Source organism: Lepisosteus oculatus, chromosome 5 (assembly GCF_040954835.1).
Source record: "Lepisosteus oculatus isolate fLepOcu1 chromosome 5, fLepOcu1.hap2, whole genome shotgun sequence".
In the NCBI taxonomy this organism is placed as follows: Eukaryota; Metazoa; Chordata; class Actinopteri; order Semionotiformes; family Lepisosteidae; genus Lepisosteus; species Lepisosteus oculatus.
Genome location: NC_090700.1, coordinates 60494165 through 60510457, shown reverse-complemented (window position 1 = coordinate 60510457; position 16293 = coordinate 60494165). Strand labels below are relative to the sequence as shown.

At 38.3% G+C, this 16293-nt stretch overlaps 1 long non-coding RNA gene across 3 annotated transcripts; it reads left to right on the top strand.

The window, feature by feature from the left end:
* Positions 1 to 472: 472 nt before the first annotated feature.
* Positions 473 to 15059, top strand: LOC107076962 (uncharacterized). 3 transcript variants are annotated; one of them, XR_001478083.2, is made up of 8 exons: positions 473 to 704; positions 1401 to 1533; positions 1613 to 1782; positions 2048 to 2094; positions 7092 to 7208; positions 8027 to 8065; positions 11445 to 13729; positions 14207 to 15059. It is a non-coding gene; the product is annotated as an uncharacterized lncRNA (long non-coding RNA). The 3 variants fall into 3 exon arrangements; XR_011189734.1 differs by lacking the exons at positions 8027 to 8065; positions 14207 to 15059 and having other exon boundaries at positions 474 to 704; positions 11445 to 11940; XR_011189735.1 differs by lacking the exons at positions 7092 to 7208; positions 8027 to 8065; positions 11445 to 13729 and having other exon boundaries at positions 475 to 704; positions 14037 to 15059.
* The last annotated feature ends 1234 nt before the right edge of the window (positions 15060 to 16293 follow it).

Sequence of the window (16293 nt, the reverse complement as noted above, 5' to 3'; positions counted from 1 at the left end):
GTACTTTCCATAGAAATATAGCTTCATCATTTCATGAACTGCTTTTAGCACATTTTCTACCAAGAAATTTACACAACCAGTTCCACAAAAGAAGAAGTACAAAATCTAGTAGGAAGACTATTGCTTACTGGTGTGGTCTTTGAAGATGGGGAATTTTAGGATGTTTCTATCCACTGTATATGTGAAGACTTCAGGAATCTTACCATTCACAAATAATAATAATTCTACTTCATAATTTGTGATGCAAGATCATATCAATTTGATAAAATGTATAAATCTAACAACAAAACATTTTCTTGTAAAATATTGTAAGGAAGAAAAAACTGGCAAACTTTAAAATGAATCTGCTTATCTGTGAAGGTATGTGCCTGTTCCTCACAACTTGCAAATGCTGATATCGTTGCAGTAGAAACGTTCTTAAGAAAAGTGTCAACTGTATTACAAAGAGATTAACATCCAAATAAGTCTGTATTATAACCTGAACATTTCAGTAGAGTGCTACTATATTATTGCAAGCATATTGACGTCTTTTCTGGCAGGATTAACTGCATCCTAAGAATAACAAACAAGAACACGTGTGCTGTTCTGCCAGTGTCAGAACATTCTGTGCGACTCTTGCACAAACTAAAATATAATTTTGTTTTTTAGGTCATCTCAGCAGAACGGAACTGAAGATGTGACACACAAGACACCAGGAGAATCAGGTAGAGTTTCGTTCTAGTTGTTTTTTTAATATGTTTTTGTCAGTAAATGTAAAAATCCATTTCAGGAGACAGTTGTTTGAATCTGCCGTGTTGTATCTGAGGAGAAACTCTAATCTTCTTCAACATAAACATAGTCGCCTATGGTACTGGAACGTCTCTGTTTTTGTGTGTGCTGTCGGGTCAGGGAGAGGCCAGGGCAGGTGGTATACATCAGTAAGCAGTTGACGTGTTTCCACGGCCTTATCCAAACAGGAGACAGTCGGCGCGCAGATCGCCCTGTGGAGGAGGAGAAATCTTCTATTTCTCCTTTTTGTTTCTGAAAGCCAGAAGTCTTTTCACTGCGCAGAACATAAAATACTGCTGTAATCCTTCAGCATCCCCCCATCTCTCAGCTTATCTTTAAAGCAGTCTTCACAAATCATTTAACTGAGCACATGATAACAATAAAGAGCTCGGTTTATTTTTGTATTACTGTGGACTGGAGAGAGACAGGGAGACAAGCTGTAGAGGTTGTCCTCACATATACTTGTTGTGACACTGAAGCCGATATTATTTTTATTTTAGTAGCGTCTATTAATATAATATAACTCAGTTGGAAGTTTGTTCTTTGTAATGCATGGCTACAGGACACTGTAAATACAAACACCGTTGCCTTAAAAACACACTGCCATAGTTATAAATCTTCGTATTGCATAGCTGGAGAGGGGAGGTGCTGATCAATGAAGGACACGTAGAGAGACTCGCTTCTAGATCTGTCAGTCTTGGGGAAGCTCTTCTTCAGGAATGCGGAGGAGTGCATAAGCAAAAGAGGATGCCTACTGACATGAAAGTAAGTAATGGTATGTAAAACATTTGGGAGAAGTATGCATAAAATGTTTAATTTGTGACCTTTTTGTTCATAATCCCAGTTGAAACGGAAAGAACCAGGCTTGGTAATGCAGAATTCTAGTCGGCCTCAGAAGCCAGGACTGTGGTGAATGGGAAAGGAACATTCATGTCATTAATGCGACCTCAGACTGCACAGCTTCTGTGAGAGCTTCATGTGGGTGGAAGAGGGGACGTCTCCAAACCTCCAAAGGTCAGCAAATACAGCTGAACATTCATTAAATGGTTTGTAAGAGGTCAAAAAACAAAATAAAAAAAACATACAGGCTGAGGCTACAAATATAGGTAACAGCTTTTTATTGGAATTAGCGCTGCCCATTTCAGTCAATGAGAGAAACCACATGAAACAGTTAAGTGAGCTTCTGTGCCTGATGTGACAATCAAACAAATTACTCTGGGCATCAAACTTTGAACAGCCGTAAAAATATCTACTGAAACCACTCCTGCTTTCTCCACAGTTTGGTCTCTGACTAGAAGGTGGTGAATTAAAGCCAGGACATTTATAGTAAGTATTATTTTTAAATACCAGGGAGCACTGACTTTTGCAACTGCTGACCTTCTGCAGAATTTGGCATTGTTAATCATGCAAAGGAACAAGTAACAGGTTTATTCCAAGCTGAAAAGAGAAGAGAGAAAACACAATGTTTCAGCTGTGAAGCCTTCTTCAGGTGTTTTCTCTCTTCTCTTTTCAGCAGGGAATAAACCTGTTACTTGTTCCTTTGCAGACTACGCCCCCCACCTGAACTGCATTGTTAATCATGGTCCTCTTCCGTAATCTACCCCCTTGCCTTGAGCTACTCAGTGAAGCAGGGGCTTATGTGAGACCCCTGAGTAACAGTGTGCAATAACACAGGGGTCTAGGCTGTGGCACAAACACTCCCCCACATGCGAAATCCTGAAAGAATGACTTGCACCTGCATCATAATGTTGTGATGCAACCAAGAATTTCTCAACATCTCAGAACAGAGCCTAATGTTTGAAAAATATATTGATGCACAAGATAGATAGATAATACTTTATTAATCCCGTAGAGAAATTGATGTGTTACAGCAGTCCAGCCCAAGACAAGCACAACAGACATCAGAATAGTTATAAAACAAAAGACAAACAAAATAAATAAATACATAGGTGAATAAATAAAAATAAATAAATCCTGAACCTGCATGGTTTAAGGTTGCTTTGCTTTGTTTGTGCCTTTTACAGTTTTCAAATGCCCTTCTTCACTGTGTAGCTATTTAGAATTTTTGAAGAGAGAATTGTTCCTCTTGAAAGCAGTTTAACTTTTAGGGCAAATACTTGTTCTGCTTAAACACTCGAGCACGTTTTAATGTTGCGCAGAGCCTGTGGAAAGAGGGAGAGAGTCAATCATCCTTCAGGTTGTGGCAAAGAACATGAGCAAAGTTTAGAGAGTGGCCCGCAAGACTCTGTGGGGCTCAAGCACTGAGTAAGAACATGCCCTAAGAAACACAATATATAGTTAAGAAACTCTCAAATGTATAAGACTATCCACTGGTTAACACAGAAAGGCCTCAGGTAAGACCGAGTTTGTGATTTTCCTTGTTCATATTGGAGAAGAACAAGTTTAGCTGGTGTTCTGGAAGTTCTTCTTCACTTCCAAATTCAATCTGGAGGCTGATTTGTTAGCATCAGAATCTGCACCTTTCCAGTTAATTGAGTTCAGCAACTCCCCTTATGTTGACCCCACTCCTCAGGACATTGGCAGTGTAGAATGTTGACAATTATCCCAAAACTCCACCCCCACTTCCATAATGGGTTTCAGTGATAACTGATGGGCTTAAATCACAACCATTAGTTATGCCTGGAAAGCTTATAGTCTCATCTCTTCAGATTTTATGGAATGTGGGTCATATTTGTTTTGTTATATATGTCATTAAGATAAGCTTCAAGTCCTTATTCTTTTTCAGTTTGTTCATAAAATCATTTGGTATAACCGAGAGCTGAGGGTAAGTAGTGCAAAGCAGTATTTTCTTATCAGACACAGCCAGAATAGAAAATACATTAAATACATTGTGTATGGCCCCTTGTCTGCTGCATTCCAAATATGGATTGGCTCCGAGTTAGTGCCAGAAATAGATCTTATCAGTAAAAACCCTTTGCTCATTTCTCCTGGAGACAATGCTACATATTAACCAAACTGAGAATAGCTGTGAAGCACAACAACAGACAAATTCTGGGTTCCACTTCTGGTATTGGTCGAGCTTTCAATTAATCAATTGTTTGGTATATATATAATTTACCAGAATCATTTCCAAGTCCTAGCTTCAGGATTCTGTATGTGGGTTTCAGATTAATACATCTGAGTTCATGCAGAGGCCTCCCAGGACACACCAACAGTTACCAGTCTTTTTAAATAAGCGAGGAAAGTGCAATTTACTTTTTCAGTGTTACCCAGTTACACAAAGGCAGATCAAAGTATTCGATTAATACACTTCCAAGGGAAACAATACCCCTGATCCCGACGATCGGTCATACACACTTTATATACATGGAAGACGGTCTGTTGAAGGATAGACTAGATGGAGGGTTAATATGGCTTATCATGCTTTGTTAATCATGCCACAGGAATTTTAGTTTTTTGTTGAGTGCAGTAGGCGCAAGGACTCAGTGTGACACCATCTGTAAAGTCCCAGAATCCCCCCCCCCCAATAAATAAACATTTCAGCCTCTGCAGAGTCACAGCAGGGCCTGTGATGGATTGGGAGGGTGGGAGACGCACTGTGACTTCACAAGAGGCCCGAGTGTCTGTGGGGCTCACATTCTGTTTACTGCTGCTCTGCAAAAGGCAATTACCGCCGGAGCATACCGGTTCAGATTGTTACATTTTTGATAAGAGGAGGGAAATGTAAGGCGTGGGTGGTCATTCAATATGCAAGGTTCTGTGTCCTCTTAAAGAAGGGGGAAAAAAACCCCAAGCCGAGCCGTGTTGTACATATAAACGGAAAGCGACAGGCCAGGGCAAGGGGAAAGGACTATAAAATATTCATATTTGTAAGTAGGCCTCAGACAGAGTGGAGCTGATTAGATGTGATGAGCAGCTCAGCAATGTGCAGCCCCTCTGGGAGCCCCTGGGTAATGCACTTCACTTTAACTCAGGAATTTTGGGCCTTGTCTTAACAGGGCCCTTCCCACAGCTCTGGAGCCTTTTATCTTCTGTTGCACTGGCACACCACTCGGGCAAGTGGTCAGAGCAGTGCGAGATGCACACAGCAGAACGGCGGTCCTGTTTTATTGATTCCGTTCCAAAATGTTTTTATTTGGGGTTACGGTCCAAAACCTGTTAAAATCAAAATCTAAATACAAATCTGCTTTGTTTCAGTCAGTTTTGGTGTCATTTGCTGCGGTAAATGACCTTGACATATTTGCAAATATCACTTCATGACTCAGCCGGCTCATTTTCTTTGAGTGCAGACTTTTTTTTTTGTCCGTTTCAACTCCTACTTGTGTTTTATGCTGATTGTAGCAGCTAGTTAATGAAAGTGAGACTATGGGCCCGGGTTGTTGTCGCTGTTGTTTTTCAGTGTTGTTTAAACACTAGAGGTACACTCCTTCTTTGCTGACTAATATTAGACAGAACAGATGTTTTTCATCCGACCAAACACTGGCAGGGGTCATACTACGTTTTAGCTGAGCTACAGTTCCCACCAACACACAATCCCACGCTGCACTAAATTTGGCCTAATATGTTTTACCACGGTGTACAGCTCCTCGAGATTCAAGCTGCAGTTTTTATGATGAAATTCGGATTGAGCTCATTAAATCGGTTGGACAAAAGTGGTGGTCAGGCAGACAACTTGACTGTAAAATACGGAAACTGGTGCCTTTCAAATAAGAAATGTTTAATAAAGCTGAGAGTAGATTTATAAATGAATAAAAAAAAACTCCTTTATGCAACACCATTCATGGTGAAAATCATTTTTTAAATTATGCTCACGATGCATTGTAACTTCTGCCTTATTAGCTTCCTATTTGGAATGAACCATATTCAAGAGTCTTTACAGAGCACTTTATCTGAAAGAGAACCCTGCTATGTGATTGGACATAGTGCCATCTTGGAGCACGTGAAGAGAAAATGAGTTTTCTGGGAGTCTGCTCTTCACGTACTGTCACTCTCTGAGATCCTCTCGCGCAGAACTAAAAAAGTGCTGTCATTGTGTCTCATTGGCAGCAATGAATAAGAACTTATAAGTCTTGCAAACGTCTTTGTTGTCTTGGCTGCAGACTTTAGAAAGCTAATTGAGTGTCCAATACAAAAAATTATTGAGGATATAATATGTATTTATTGGGGTTTTGTAATAATTCATGTGAATTCACACTTCTTTCTTAAAGTGACTACATTTTATACAGTTCTTGCAAATTCCATAAACTTTTTATAAGAGGGAACTGTGCCTAGAAGCCGAACCAGCCCGAGAGCAGATTGTTCAAAAGAAATCCAGGGACTTGTGAAACTGCTGGCAACACTTAGTATTGACTGGATTCCTGGCCTATTGTCTTTATACTTTTCAACCTGACAAACCTAAAGAGGAACTGCAATGCAATTTTTATTATTTTTATTTTTATTCAAGATTAGAAAGAATCAGCATTGGCGAGTGCATTTCAAACCCCAATGAAAGTAAAATGTACACAGAAACGTGTAAATTCCATCACAAAATAGACAACATCTACGAGTAGTTCAGGTAGGTAGCTGTGTCAGCGTGCGTAGGCTGCAAAGGAACAAGTAAAGGTTTATTTCATGCTGATAAGAGAAGAATGCACTCTTTTTTCAACAGAGGATACCCCACCCATGTTATTGACAGGGCCCTCTCCCGAGTCAAAAACAGCCCTGGGATCATCAACTCAATTAGAAACTCCCAGACTCACAACCGCATTCCATTAGTGTTTCCCTTCTACCCTTACACCCTTTCTGTTCCCAGGGCCATTAACGACAACTTCCCCATTTTACAGGATGATCCCTACACTGGTATTCTTTTTTCTGACTGTCCCATCATCTCATATCATCAACCACCTAATCTGCGTAACCTTCTTGTTTGCAGCTCCCTTGACCGCCCTCAGCAATCATCCCCACCAGGCACTTTCCCCTGCAACAGAACTCGCTGCATCACCTGCAAATATATATCAAATACCACTCTCATTCAAAGATCACTCAGATTACATCTTGTAGGTCCAGCAACCTTAATTACTGCATCTCTTGCAGAAAATGCCCAGCTATTTATATTGGTGAGACAGGAAGGAGACTTGAAGACCATTCGGGGAATATGTCAGGGCTGCGAGGATCAAAGATCTCTTCAAACCCATAATTTCCCACTTCACCTCTAACGGCCATGATCATACTGATCTCTCCATCTGCGTTCTCAAAGAGGGGTTTCGCAACTCCTATTGTAGAAAGACATCCTAAACCAAAATTATCCTGAAACTAGAATTACACCTTCCCCCTTCTCTCAATGACAGACTCTTTTCCTTCTAATCCTTTTTCTTCATTTGCAGGTTTTGACTTCACACCTCTCTTCACCTCTCTTGACTTCACACCACCTGAATGTCCACTCTGCTTCTATTCTCCCATGCTTTATCAGCTGTTGATTTCCCTCTCTTTCTCACGCCCAAGTAAGGCTCTGCAACCGAAATGTTGTTTCTTTTTTCTTCTCTTTTCAGCATGGAATAGACATTTACAAGTATGTGAAGCACCATGTTGCCGTTATTGTCTGCAATTCCGAACGTGACAATAAAATGTGCAATTTGGGGAAGTGGCCCTATTACATTTTAAACAAACGGGCTTGTGAATCCATCTCTTTTAATCCAATAGAAATATTGCTCTCGAATCCAAGACGGTTTTGCTGACAAATGCATCTTACTTTTTAACTCTGCATGCAGATCACGTTGGAACATTTCTTCAGTGAAATGTCTGCTGCACAACCTGTACTTCTTTGCTTGTACATCACAGTACATTAGTCATTACAGTGACTAGTGAGCAGGAAGGGCCGCTTCACATCATAATTCACACAAACTCTTGCTCTGTAGTGGAACAATGGCGACCATTGGAGACCATTTGCAACAACAATGGAGACCATACAGCACTTTCACAAAGTTCACAAGTTTGCGCTTAATTCGGAGTTTGTTAAGTTTTGTGATGCAGTCAATGAATTAATTTTGTTACCAAGATTTATTAAACCGGTCTGAGTGCAGTTCTCCTTTAAACATCTTAACTGCTTCGCACAGCAAGCAACAGGCACAAGGCAGGATACATCCTGGACAGGAGCACAGAGCACTGGGATGAAACCCATGCAAATATGGTGAGAGCCTACAATACAAACACCGTGTAAATAGTATCCTGGGTCTGGAATTGAGCCCAGGGATCCAGCGCTCTGAGGCAGCAGTGCTTTAAACATCTAAAACCTAATATTCTTTTGGCCTTTCTTCTGCAGGAGCCAATGGATTCTTCCAGCTTTGCTGCTGGCACACTAGTATGTATTAACCACATTACTAACTCAAACTTGAACTTTAATGTCTAAAATTACTTTTTATGAGGATGTTAAATGCTTTCTGATGCTTTATATTCATCTGTACATCAGAAGGGAATATTAAAGATAAAATGTGTTTGTTGGCTGCTTGGTTTATATACAGTACGTTGTTTTATGTATCAACGGATGTGTTCAGTTTCTTAATTGTTCTACATTAGTCTTCCAATACAGTACATTCTCATAACTCCTCATAACGTCTTCATTGTATAAAAACATTACTCCTTACAGGTCCCATCTCTAATTGTTTTTTAATTATATTATATATTATCTGTTAAAACAATATACAATGATTATTAACTCTGAATATGACCTTGTTAGGTGTGTTCAACTACACATCTGTTTCCTTAATGCTAGTGCAAATACAAACTTAATATTTGCCCTCAAAACTAATTATGCTGCTGGCTTCCTAACAACGTTTTCTGTCTTTACTTCTGTGCTCTTGTTGGAAAAATAGGAGTCTATAGTGTATGACCTGATCACATTAGTTTGACCTCTGTTGCCAAGGAAATGGGGTCAAATGTTACATGGAATGGTAGGTGAGAAGCCTATTGCTTTTATCATTGTCCAAGTCAGATTGACCTTACCAAGCACTGGAGGAAAGAGTGAATTTTGATGTTGTATTCTACTCTTTTCAAATTACTTTATGAAACAACTGTCAAAAAAATAACACAAAATTCTAGTAAATGCCATTATTTAACAAGATTATGAATTATTTGCGAAATTAAAGAAATGTGTGAGCTAGTGTGAACACAACAAAGAGTATGTGTATGTTACCATTTCACTTCAAAGGATCAAAGGAAAAAATATCTTTCAAAAACATGTCTGGGTGAGAAAATTACAATGTTTTGTCATAAATGCAAATACAAATACTGTACAGAATGTTTATGTCAGTATGATATTAAGGTTACACCAGATTTTTAGGCATTTCCACTAACTGAAATTTATGTCACATTTTGTTTTTTTTAGTAATTTTTTTCTCATCCGAGTTAATAACTTCTCCCTTGCATTTATAAGGAATATTTTAAGGCATTTTAAGGAGTAGTGTTTTTGTTTGGGCTATTATTATCACTACCCACTACAGTCAATGCTGCATAGCTAGCAGAGTGTTAATAAGTCTCATTCCTTTTTTTCTGTGAAGATGATGTCAGATCCCTTCGATTGTACTTTTGGCACTTTAAAGATATCGGTGTCACATTTTAAAGGGGAAACAGTCCTGCTTTGTGTAAATGGCTTTGTTAAAGAACACCTCCTACCTATTTTCTGAAATTGCATGGCTAAGTATTCAGAGTCAGTATTGCTTCCTCTGGCAGACACGTGGGCCCTTTGTAATCACTGGGAGATCTGAACTGGTCAAAATTTATGGATGTTCATGAGAACCAGTTATGTTGCTCCCAGAGGTCTCAACGTAGTTTTATGTTTGTGTTTTTCTTTTGTAAACGGTGATGAAACAGGCTGGGAGCAAATTATTTTTAACTTTTCTGTTTTGCTGTGGAGAAGTGAGATTCATTATAAAATCTGTTTTAACTTTGCGGTTGTTGTGTGTGCTTTTAAGCACGGCACCATGACTAAACGCACAGACAGTTATTAAAAAATAACAGTGTTCAAAAAAACCTTCTTAAAGCTACATAAAAATCCATAAAAAACAGACAATGCTCAAATTCAGAGTGCTTAACAAACTTTAAATTAAAATTATTATTTTTTTAACATTTACACGTACAAAATTGGGGAGACATTCTAGAGCAGAAATTCCACTGAATTCCTTCCAGAAAATCAGATTACAAATTGTATTAATCTGTAATACATTTGTCTAAATTTCCAGACTCTTTTTAAATGGCAGAATTTTAACTTTTTTTTTTTCCATCAGGCCCTGCAAAGTGATGACATGATTTATTTGGCTCTCCCAATAAATGCGTGATTGCAGACCTGCTGGCTGAGATAGTCTGTGTGTTCAGTTCTTTATATACCTCATGGAAACATTTGCCTGTATCTGGCAATAAATTCCAGAGGAGGATATTTTGTTGTAAAAATGCAATAGATGTGCATGCACTAGATAGGGAAAATTGTCTTAATGCTGCAGTTACTTTTTGAGAAACAAACATGTGCTTATGTTGCAAGTGTTGCAAGTGTTTGTGCTTAACAAAAACAAGCTGAATTAGATCAGGGAATGAAGAACGCATAGCCTTTCTGTGCCAAGTGACTTTAGCAAAAGGAACTTTTTACATACTGTTGCATTTTTATGGACTATATTGGCCATAATTGACTACTGTCAATTAAAACTACTACAAGGATCTATTCCAAGGTATCAGCCTGTCAGATATTTTAAGCTCACTGATTGCATTTGTTTCTGATCTAAAAGAATGATTTTGGAGGCGAGTTCAGGTGTTCAGATGTACTGTCCATCTGCAATATCTAAAAATACTCCCATGTGTAATCCCACTTGTACCAGATCAGGTAAGTCATAACACAAAAAGGCCTAAGTTTTTGTCGGGCAACATTTTACTTGTTGGATGGGTGAAATTATGCTGACATTACTGGTATTTTAAAAAAAGGTGATTTCCCATTAGTAAGAACTACTCTTTCTTCCATGTGAACCATGAACATTGACCTGCATGACCTAAGGATTAATATATTTTTTGAAAGAAGAATACTTGCTTTTTTGTAACACATACTGTTTTAAATCAACTCTTAACTCAGAAATAAATAACATATACATGCAGGTAAATATTTCATCTAAAAGCCTATTTCACTTCGTCCTCTGTAGCTGTAGTTGGACGGGTGTTAATCTGATTGAATGGAAAATATTTAGAAAATCCGTTCTTAGTGGCTTGCACTGTCCTATTGCTATATTCTTAATTAGTTTACTAAAATTTGAAAGGTGTGGAAATATGCTGGCAAATCACATTCAATTTAACTGGAAAATGGATGGCAAAGTGATGAACAATAGAAATATTAAAATATGTTCTGTATTTATATATATTATAAACAGCTGTTCTTTTGTTCAAGCAGAAACCTAGGCACCAAACATTTTGTCTAAGCATCTTAAAGAAAATATCTGCCAATTGGAAAAACTAATAAATTCCTGAAAGTTTTCTAGTTGTCTAAAAACAATACATCACTCCTTACTGTAGATTCATAACTGTGTCACTGTCATGTCAGGCCATTCGTTATTGGAACATGTTTACCATTAATCCTCTTGTGCACAGTACAGGGCATGTGGCTCATGTCACATCGGAGCAAGCTTGTTGAGGTGGAAGAAACTAGCATATTAAAGAACGACTTCATAAATATATAACTGTGCCTGACTCCAACCTGTCACCCCCAGGATCCACAAGGGCAGGGCTTGAATTGGAGCAGAACTTTGAGCCGCACAAATTCCCTCAAGCTCTGCAACAGCCTCCAGGAAATCCACAAGGCACTTTGTGCCTCTCCAAAGACTCTGGCTTGTAAACCCTGGTTTCCTTTGCATCTACTGCTTTAGTCCTAATTTCTTGTCAATAGAACTAACCTCTGCCACTACAATACGTCCTTGATCATTGTTGCCTTATTAAAAGGTATGTGAAACTGTACAGTAGGTTGTTTATGTGGTTTTGACATACTTTGAGTTCTTCTGCATGATGATACCCTCAAGGGAAGAGAGTTTATCAGCAAACTTTTCTTTTTTTTTCAAATGGCATTGTTCCCCAGCCTGCACTGCTGTCTCACTCAAAAGCTACATACAGTAGCACATTTGTGTTCTGAGCTTGAATGTTTATTTTGTATTTTTTGCCATTGAAAAAGCACAGCCTGTCAATACATTATAGTTCTTCATTTCCCTTTGATGAGGCCTTGGACTTGATTCAGTGATTGAATGTATGATCCACCTCATTGTTTCAACAGCTATTTATCATCAATACTGTACACCCTTAAGTTAAGAAAATTCAAAGCAATTAAGAAAAGAAAATTATAAGTATTATCTATTAACTGAGTCTTGGTTTACTAGGTCACTACATCATTTCTGATTGTAATGCTCCTTTCACAGTTAGATTCTTTGGGTTTTGTGTTAAGGAAAACTGACATTCATCACATCCAAAATCAAGCCAGATTGTGTTCTGCAGTTTGACTGTTAATGTTTTAATCATCACCTGAGTTTTTTTTGCATACTTACTCTGTATTGTAGTTTGAGATGAGATTAAGAAGTTTCAAGTGGAACCGCATTTCATTCTTGGATTTCATGATGAACAGCAGAATTGTGTTATTGACAGAAAATGTCTGTCAATTAGACAGAAAAGGGTGTAAATTAAATTAGCAGCATGTTGACTGTCTCCAACAGCATGCATTCAAACAGTTTGCAGTTGTCAAGACACAAATGTAACTGTCCTGTGGAAAAAATAGATGGGGTTAGAGGCATAAAGATTTTCTAATTACAAAAAGTATATAAGGAACCACTCTATAAATGAAAGAAAACATAATTATTTTCTAATTATTGAGAATGGCTGTGACTGTATTGATTTATATAGCGGAAGAAAGAAAACTTTATCAACCTTATGAATTTATTTCTTACTATGCTTAAAATCTACAAAACACAAATGCATTTACAAATATTTGAGTTTCAAAATATTTAGATGGAAACACTACTGAGTGATATCATTACTACCTTCTCTAAGAGATGTAAACTGGATAAACAGACATAGTAATGTGTATTTTTTATGTTAGACATAGGTAGTATAATCAGCACATTCATATTAATGAAGGAGGAATGGAAGAGTTTTGCTCCTCAAGATAGACACTTTATGGCATAAAACTTTGGGTCACAAACGAATGAAGAGACTTCTGCTGTCTTTTAAGAAGATCTGCTGCTTCCTGTCACTATCCGGTTCCTGGTATTTTTCAGTTGTCAAGAGGGCTGACAACGTTCTGCTAAAACACAGAGTGCAAGGTATCTAAATAGTACAGGAACTGTTTAGTTTGGGGTCTCTAATTAATGGTCTGATGAGATATTCCTGATAAAAACTAAATGGACAATACACTCAAGCCTCTCAGTCACACTGGGCCTTTGAAGGTACTATTCTGGGAAGTAAGAACTTTAGAAGTTTTTATAATGCAAAATGTGTCCCATAAAAATTTACTGGGCCTGCTTAAAGCCTTATATTGCATCTTAAAAGCTTTGCCAAATAAAGATAATGGATAAAAATGAGAGCCTGGTAAAAACATAAGACAATGTTAAATTATCCTGACCTACATGGTAAGATGTTCTAACATAAAGGATAGTAGAGTAAAGTTTATTAGGCTCTGCTGATGGGTTGTTATGATTTTCTCTGAAAAATAGAGTCATCTGCAGTTTACATGTGGGCCGTGAAATACTGCTTAAAAAGATATGGAAACTCAGAGTATGTACTCATTTAAAGTCTGAGGTGTTTTCTTGATTGGCCAAAATAAATCTTTCAATCAAGTATGGCAGTCAATCTTCTGAAATAAACTTGCTGGCCTGGAGAGGTACCACGCCATCATCTTAGAAAGAAAAAAGATGAGCATTGGAGTTACCCAAGCACCCGCAGTATCAGACCTTTCATATTGCTTCTCTGGTCTCGTCATCTTGCATGTTGTGGAAAACCAGCAAGACAAACCTGGGTACTGTCACGATTATAGTCCCCCCTCCTTAAGGGTGCTCCAGCCCTTTCACTAAGACTTTATCCTCTGCACCTGTTCCCTATTCCCATGCCACCTTAAAAGCCAGGCGCTGACGCTCTTCCGGGCTCTGCATCTGATTTCCATATCGTGCGAGTCCGGGACCAGGAAGCGCCTGGTCCCGTTAAGGTTTTAACCCCTGTTCCTTGTCCCTGTCCGCCGGTTCCGACCCGGTCTTCGTGGTTTTTATCTTGTTCTGATGGATCTTCTGGTTTTGGACTTACTCGTGTGTTTTTGGATATTCCCTAAGGATTACTCTTGGATTGTTCGCCTCGGCCACACCTCCCCCGTGCACCAGCGCACCTTGGACACGCCCCCCTGTCTTCAGCCCCGTTTTCCTGCATGACGTTTCCCCAGTGTTTCCCCACTCCGTCGGACTGTGTCGTCCGCATAGGGTCCGGAAAGAACTGTTCGTTACAGGTACCATGACACTGTGCTCCCTTTGTGCCAGACCTTCTTGTGTCTGTAGATAGAACAGGAAACGCCAGGGTCCCCTGTGGACACTGGCGTGGTCAAGGGCCAGCCTCGAGAAGCCGACTGGTTCAAAAATGTGGATCTTGAATCCAGTGGATTTTCGGTCATTTTAAATGGTCCAACACCTGATGCCTGTGGAGAAGGGACTTTTTGGTTCAGTTACACATTAATGGGATCATTTAGCACTCATAAAGTGAAGAGCTGTTTATGACTAATAAGACCTAGAAATCCTGTTGGATTCTGGACTCCAGTATAATCAATAGTAATGATATTTTGCAAAGAAGCTTATAAAGCTTCTAACAAGGCTTACAAAGAAGACAGGTTGTTGGAAACTACCTGTATGTTTCAGATGATTCGTAAGGAGTAGTGACTGGGAACTGTCATCCGATTTCTCAAAAGTTTTCCAAATGTCCTTAGGTTAATTAGAAGCAGATACAATGCTGAATGATTAATGACTTAAGCTTCATCGCCCTTTTCATCAGCAGTGCATTACTAAAAAAAGTTCACTTAAACACAGAAGACAGTTCTTTGTTTAGGGAATTAAATTTAAACAGTAGTTAAGACTAGAGTCTACACAAAAATTATACTGTTTACTCTTGATAAAAATAACCATTCTTAAAGTTACTGTATAACCCAATGGTATTGAAATTATGTGTGTGTTTTAATATCATATGTAACTGAAGACTTGGTGTTAAAATCTTTGAAAAAATGCGTTCATGTGTATAATGTGAATATATTCAGTATTTTCTGTTGAATTAACACATTTTCCGTTGAATAAACTAAGTAATTTACAACTTGATTATGATTCATGTGCTTTCCACACTGAACAGTCATGTATGAGTCCAAATTCAGGACTGGTTGAGATAAATGACATGGAAAGTTCTGCTCAATTATAATTGCATGTTGTTTTTAGGAGTGATCAATTTTTTTAACATTTCAGTAATCAATGTCCAGGATCAAATGCCCTGCTTCACTTCGTGCTCTTATAATTTTCAGATGTATAATGATAATATGTAACTAAAGATGTATTGTGGTCTGTGGACTCAACAAAATCAAGCTTCTAACTTATTTTTCTTATTATAATATATTCCAATTATCCCACATAAATATCTCACTAAAGATGCATCCAACATCAGACCTTTGTGTTGAGATACTGCAAAAATTGATTATTTGAAAACTGTGTTAAATTAACAAAATTCCCAATGTAAAGTATGCCCTTTATATACAGTACATGTAGCCTTCAAAAATCGTTATTTGAACTACACTGGACAGGTACAGTTAAATCGGCTACTTTTAGTACAGCAACTAAAGTATGTTTTGTTGCTTGTTTTGTAGAACCAGCTAGCTAGCTAATTTCAAGAAACACATCATCAGCATATCATCATCATAAAGTATAATGTATATAGCTGTGTTACGAAGGAGATCCGGCGTAGATGTTCAAGAACCAAAACTGAGTAAAGTCACTGTCAGCAGCCGTGTTTGTAATGAAAGTTGCCAAAAAATTGTGCCAGTCAAGGAAAGTTTAGATCTGTGACATGGAGTGGAAAAACAGCTCAAAGAGGTTTGGTGTCCATGACAACATGATGATGTATATTCCTTATAAGGCCTGGGAACCAGCCCTTTCTGTTTGGCAGGCAGCTTCACAAATTTCACTGATAAGATCACTTTGTTCCAAATTCTCAGGAGGCTAGGAATAGCGTGCAGCAAAAGCCTGTGCCAACACTAACAGCCTAGTCCAAATTAATGAGCAGAATTAGATGGGGCCAAAGCAAAAGATCACACATGATATGACTTTCTTGCCCTCGACTTCAAAAAACATGAAATACCTTTTTTGTGTTTAAATGCATTTTGAGTCAAATTGATCTAATCTTGCAAAAGTACACCTTCAGAGGAGAATTAGGATACAAGACCCATAGGATATTGTAAGACTGTAGATAAAAAAAAACACCAATCTAATAAATCTGCACACACCCCCGACCTGCTCCCCGTTGGCATTTCTGTGTTTGTTCTCTAAATCTGTTTTACATTTCTAG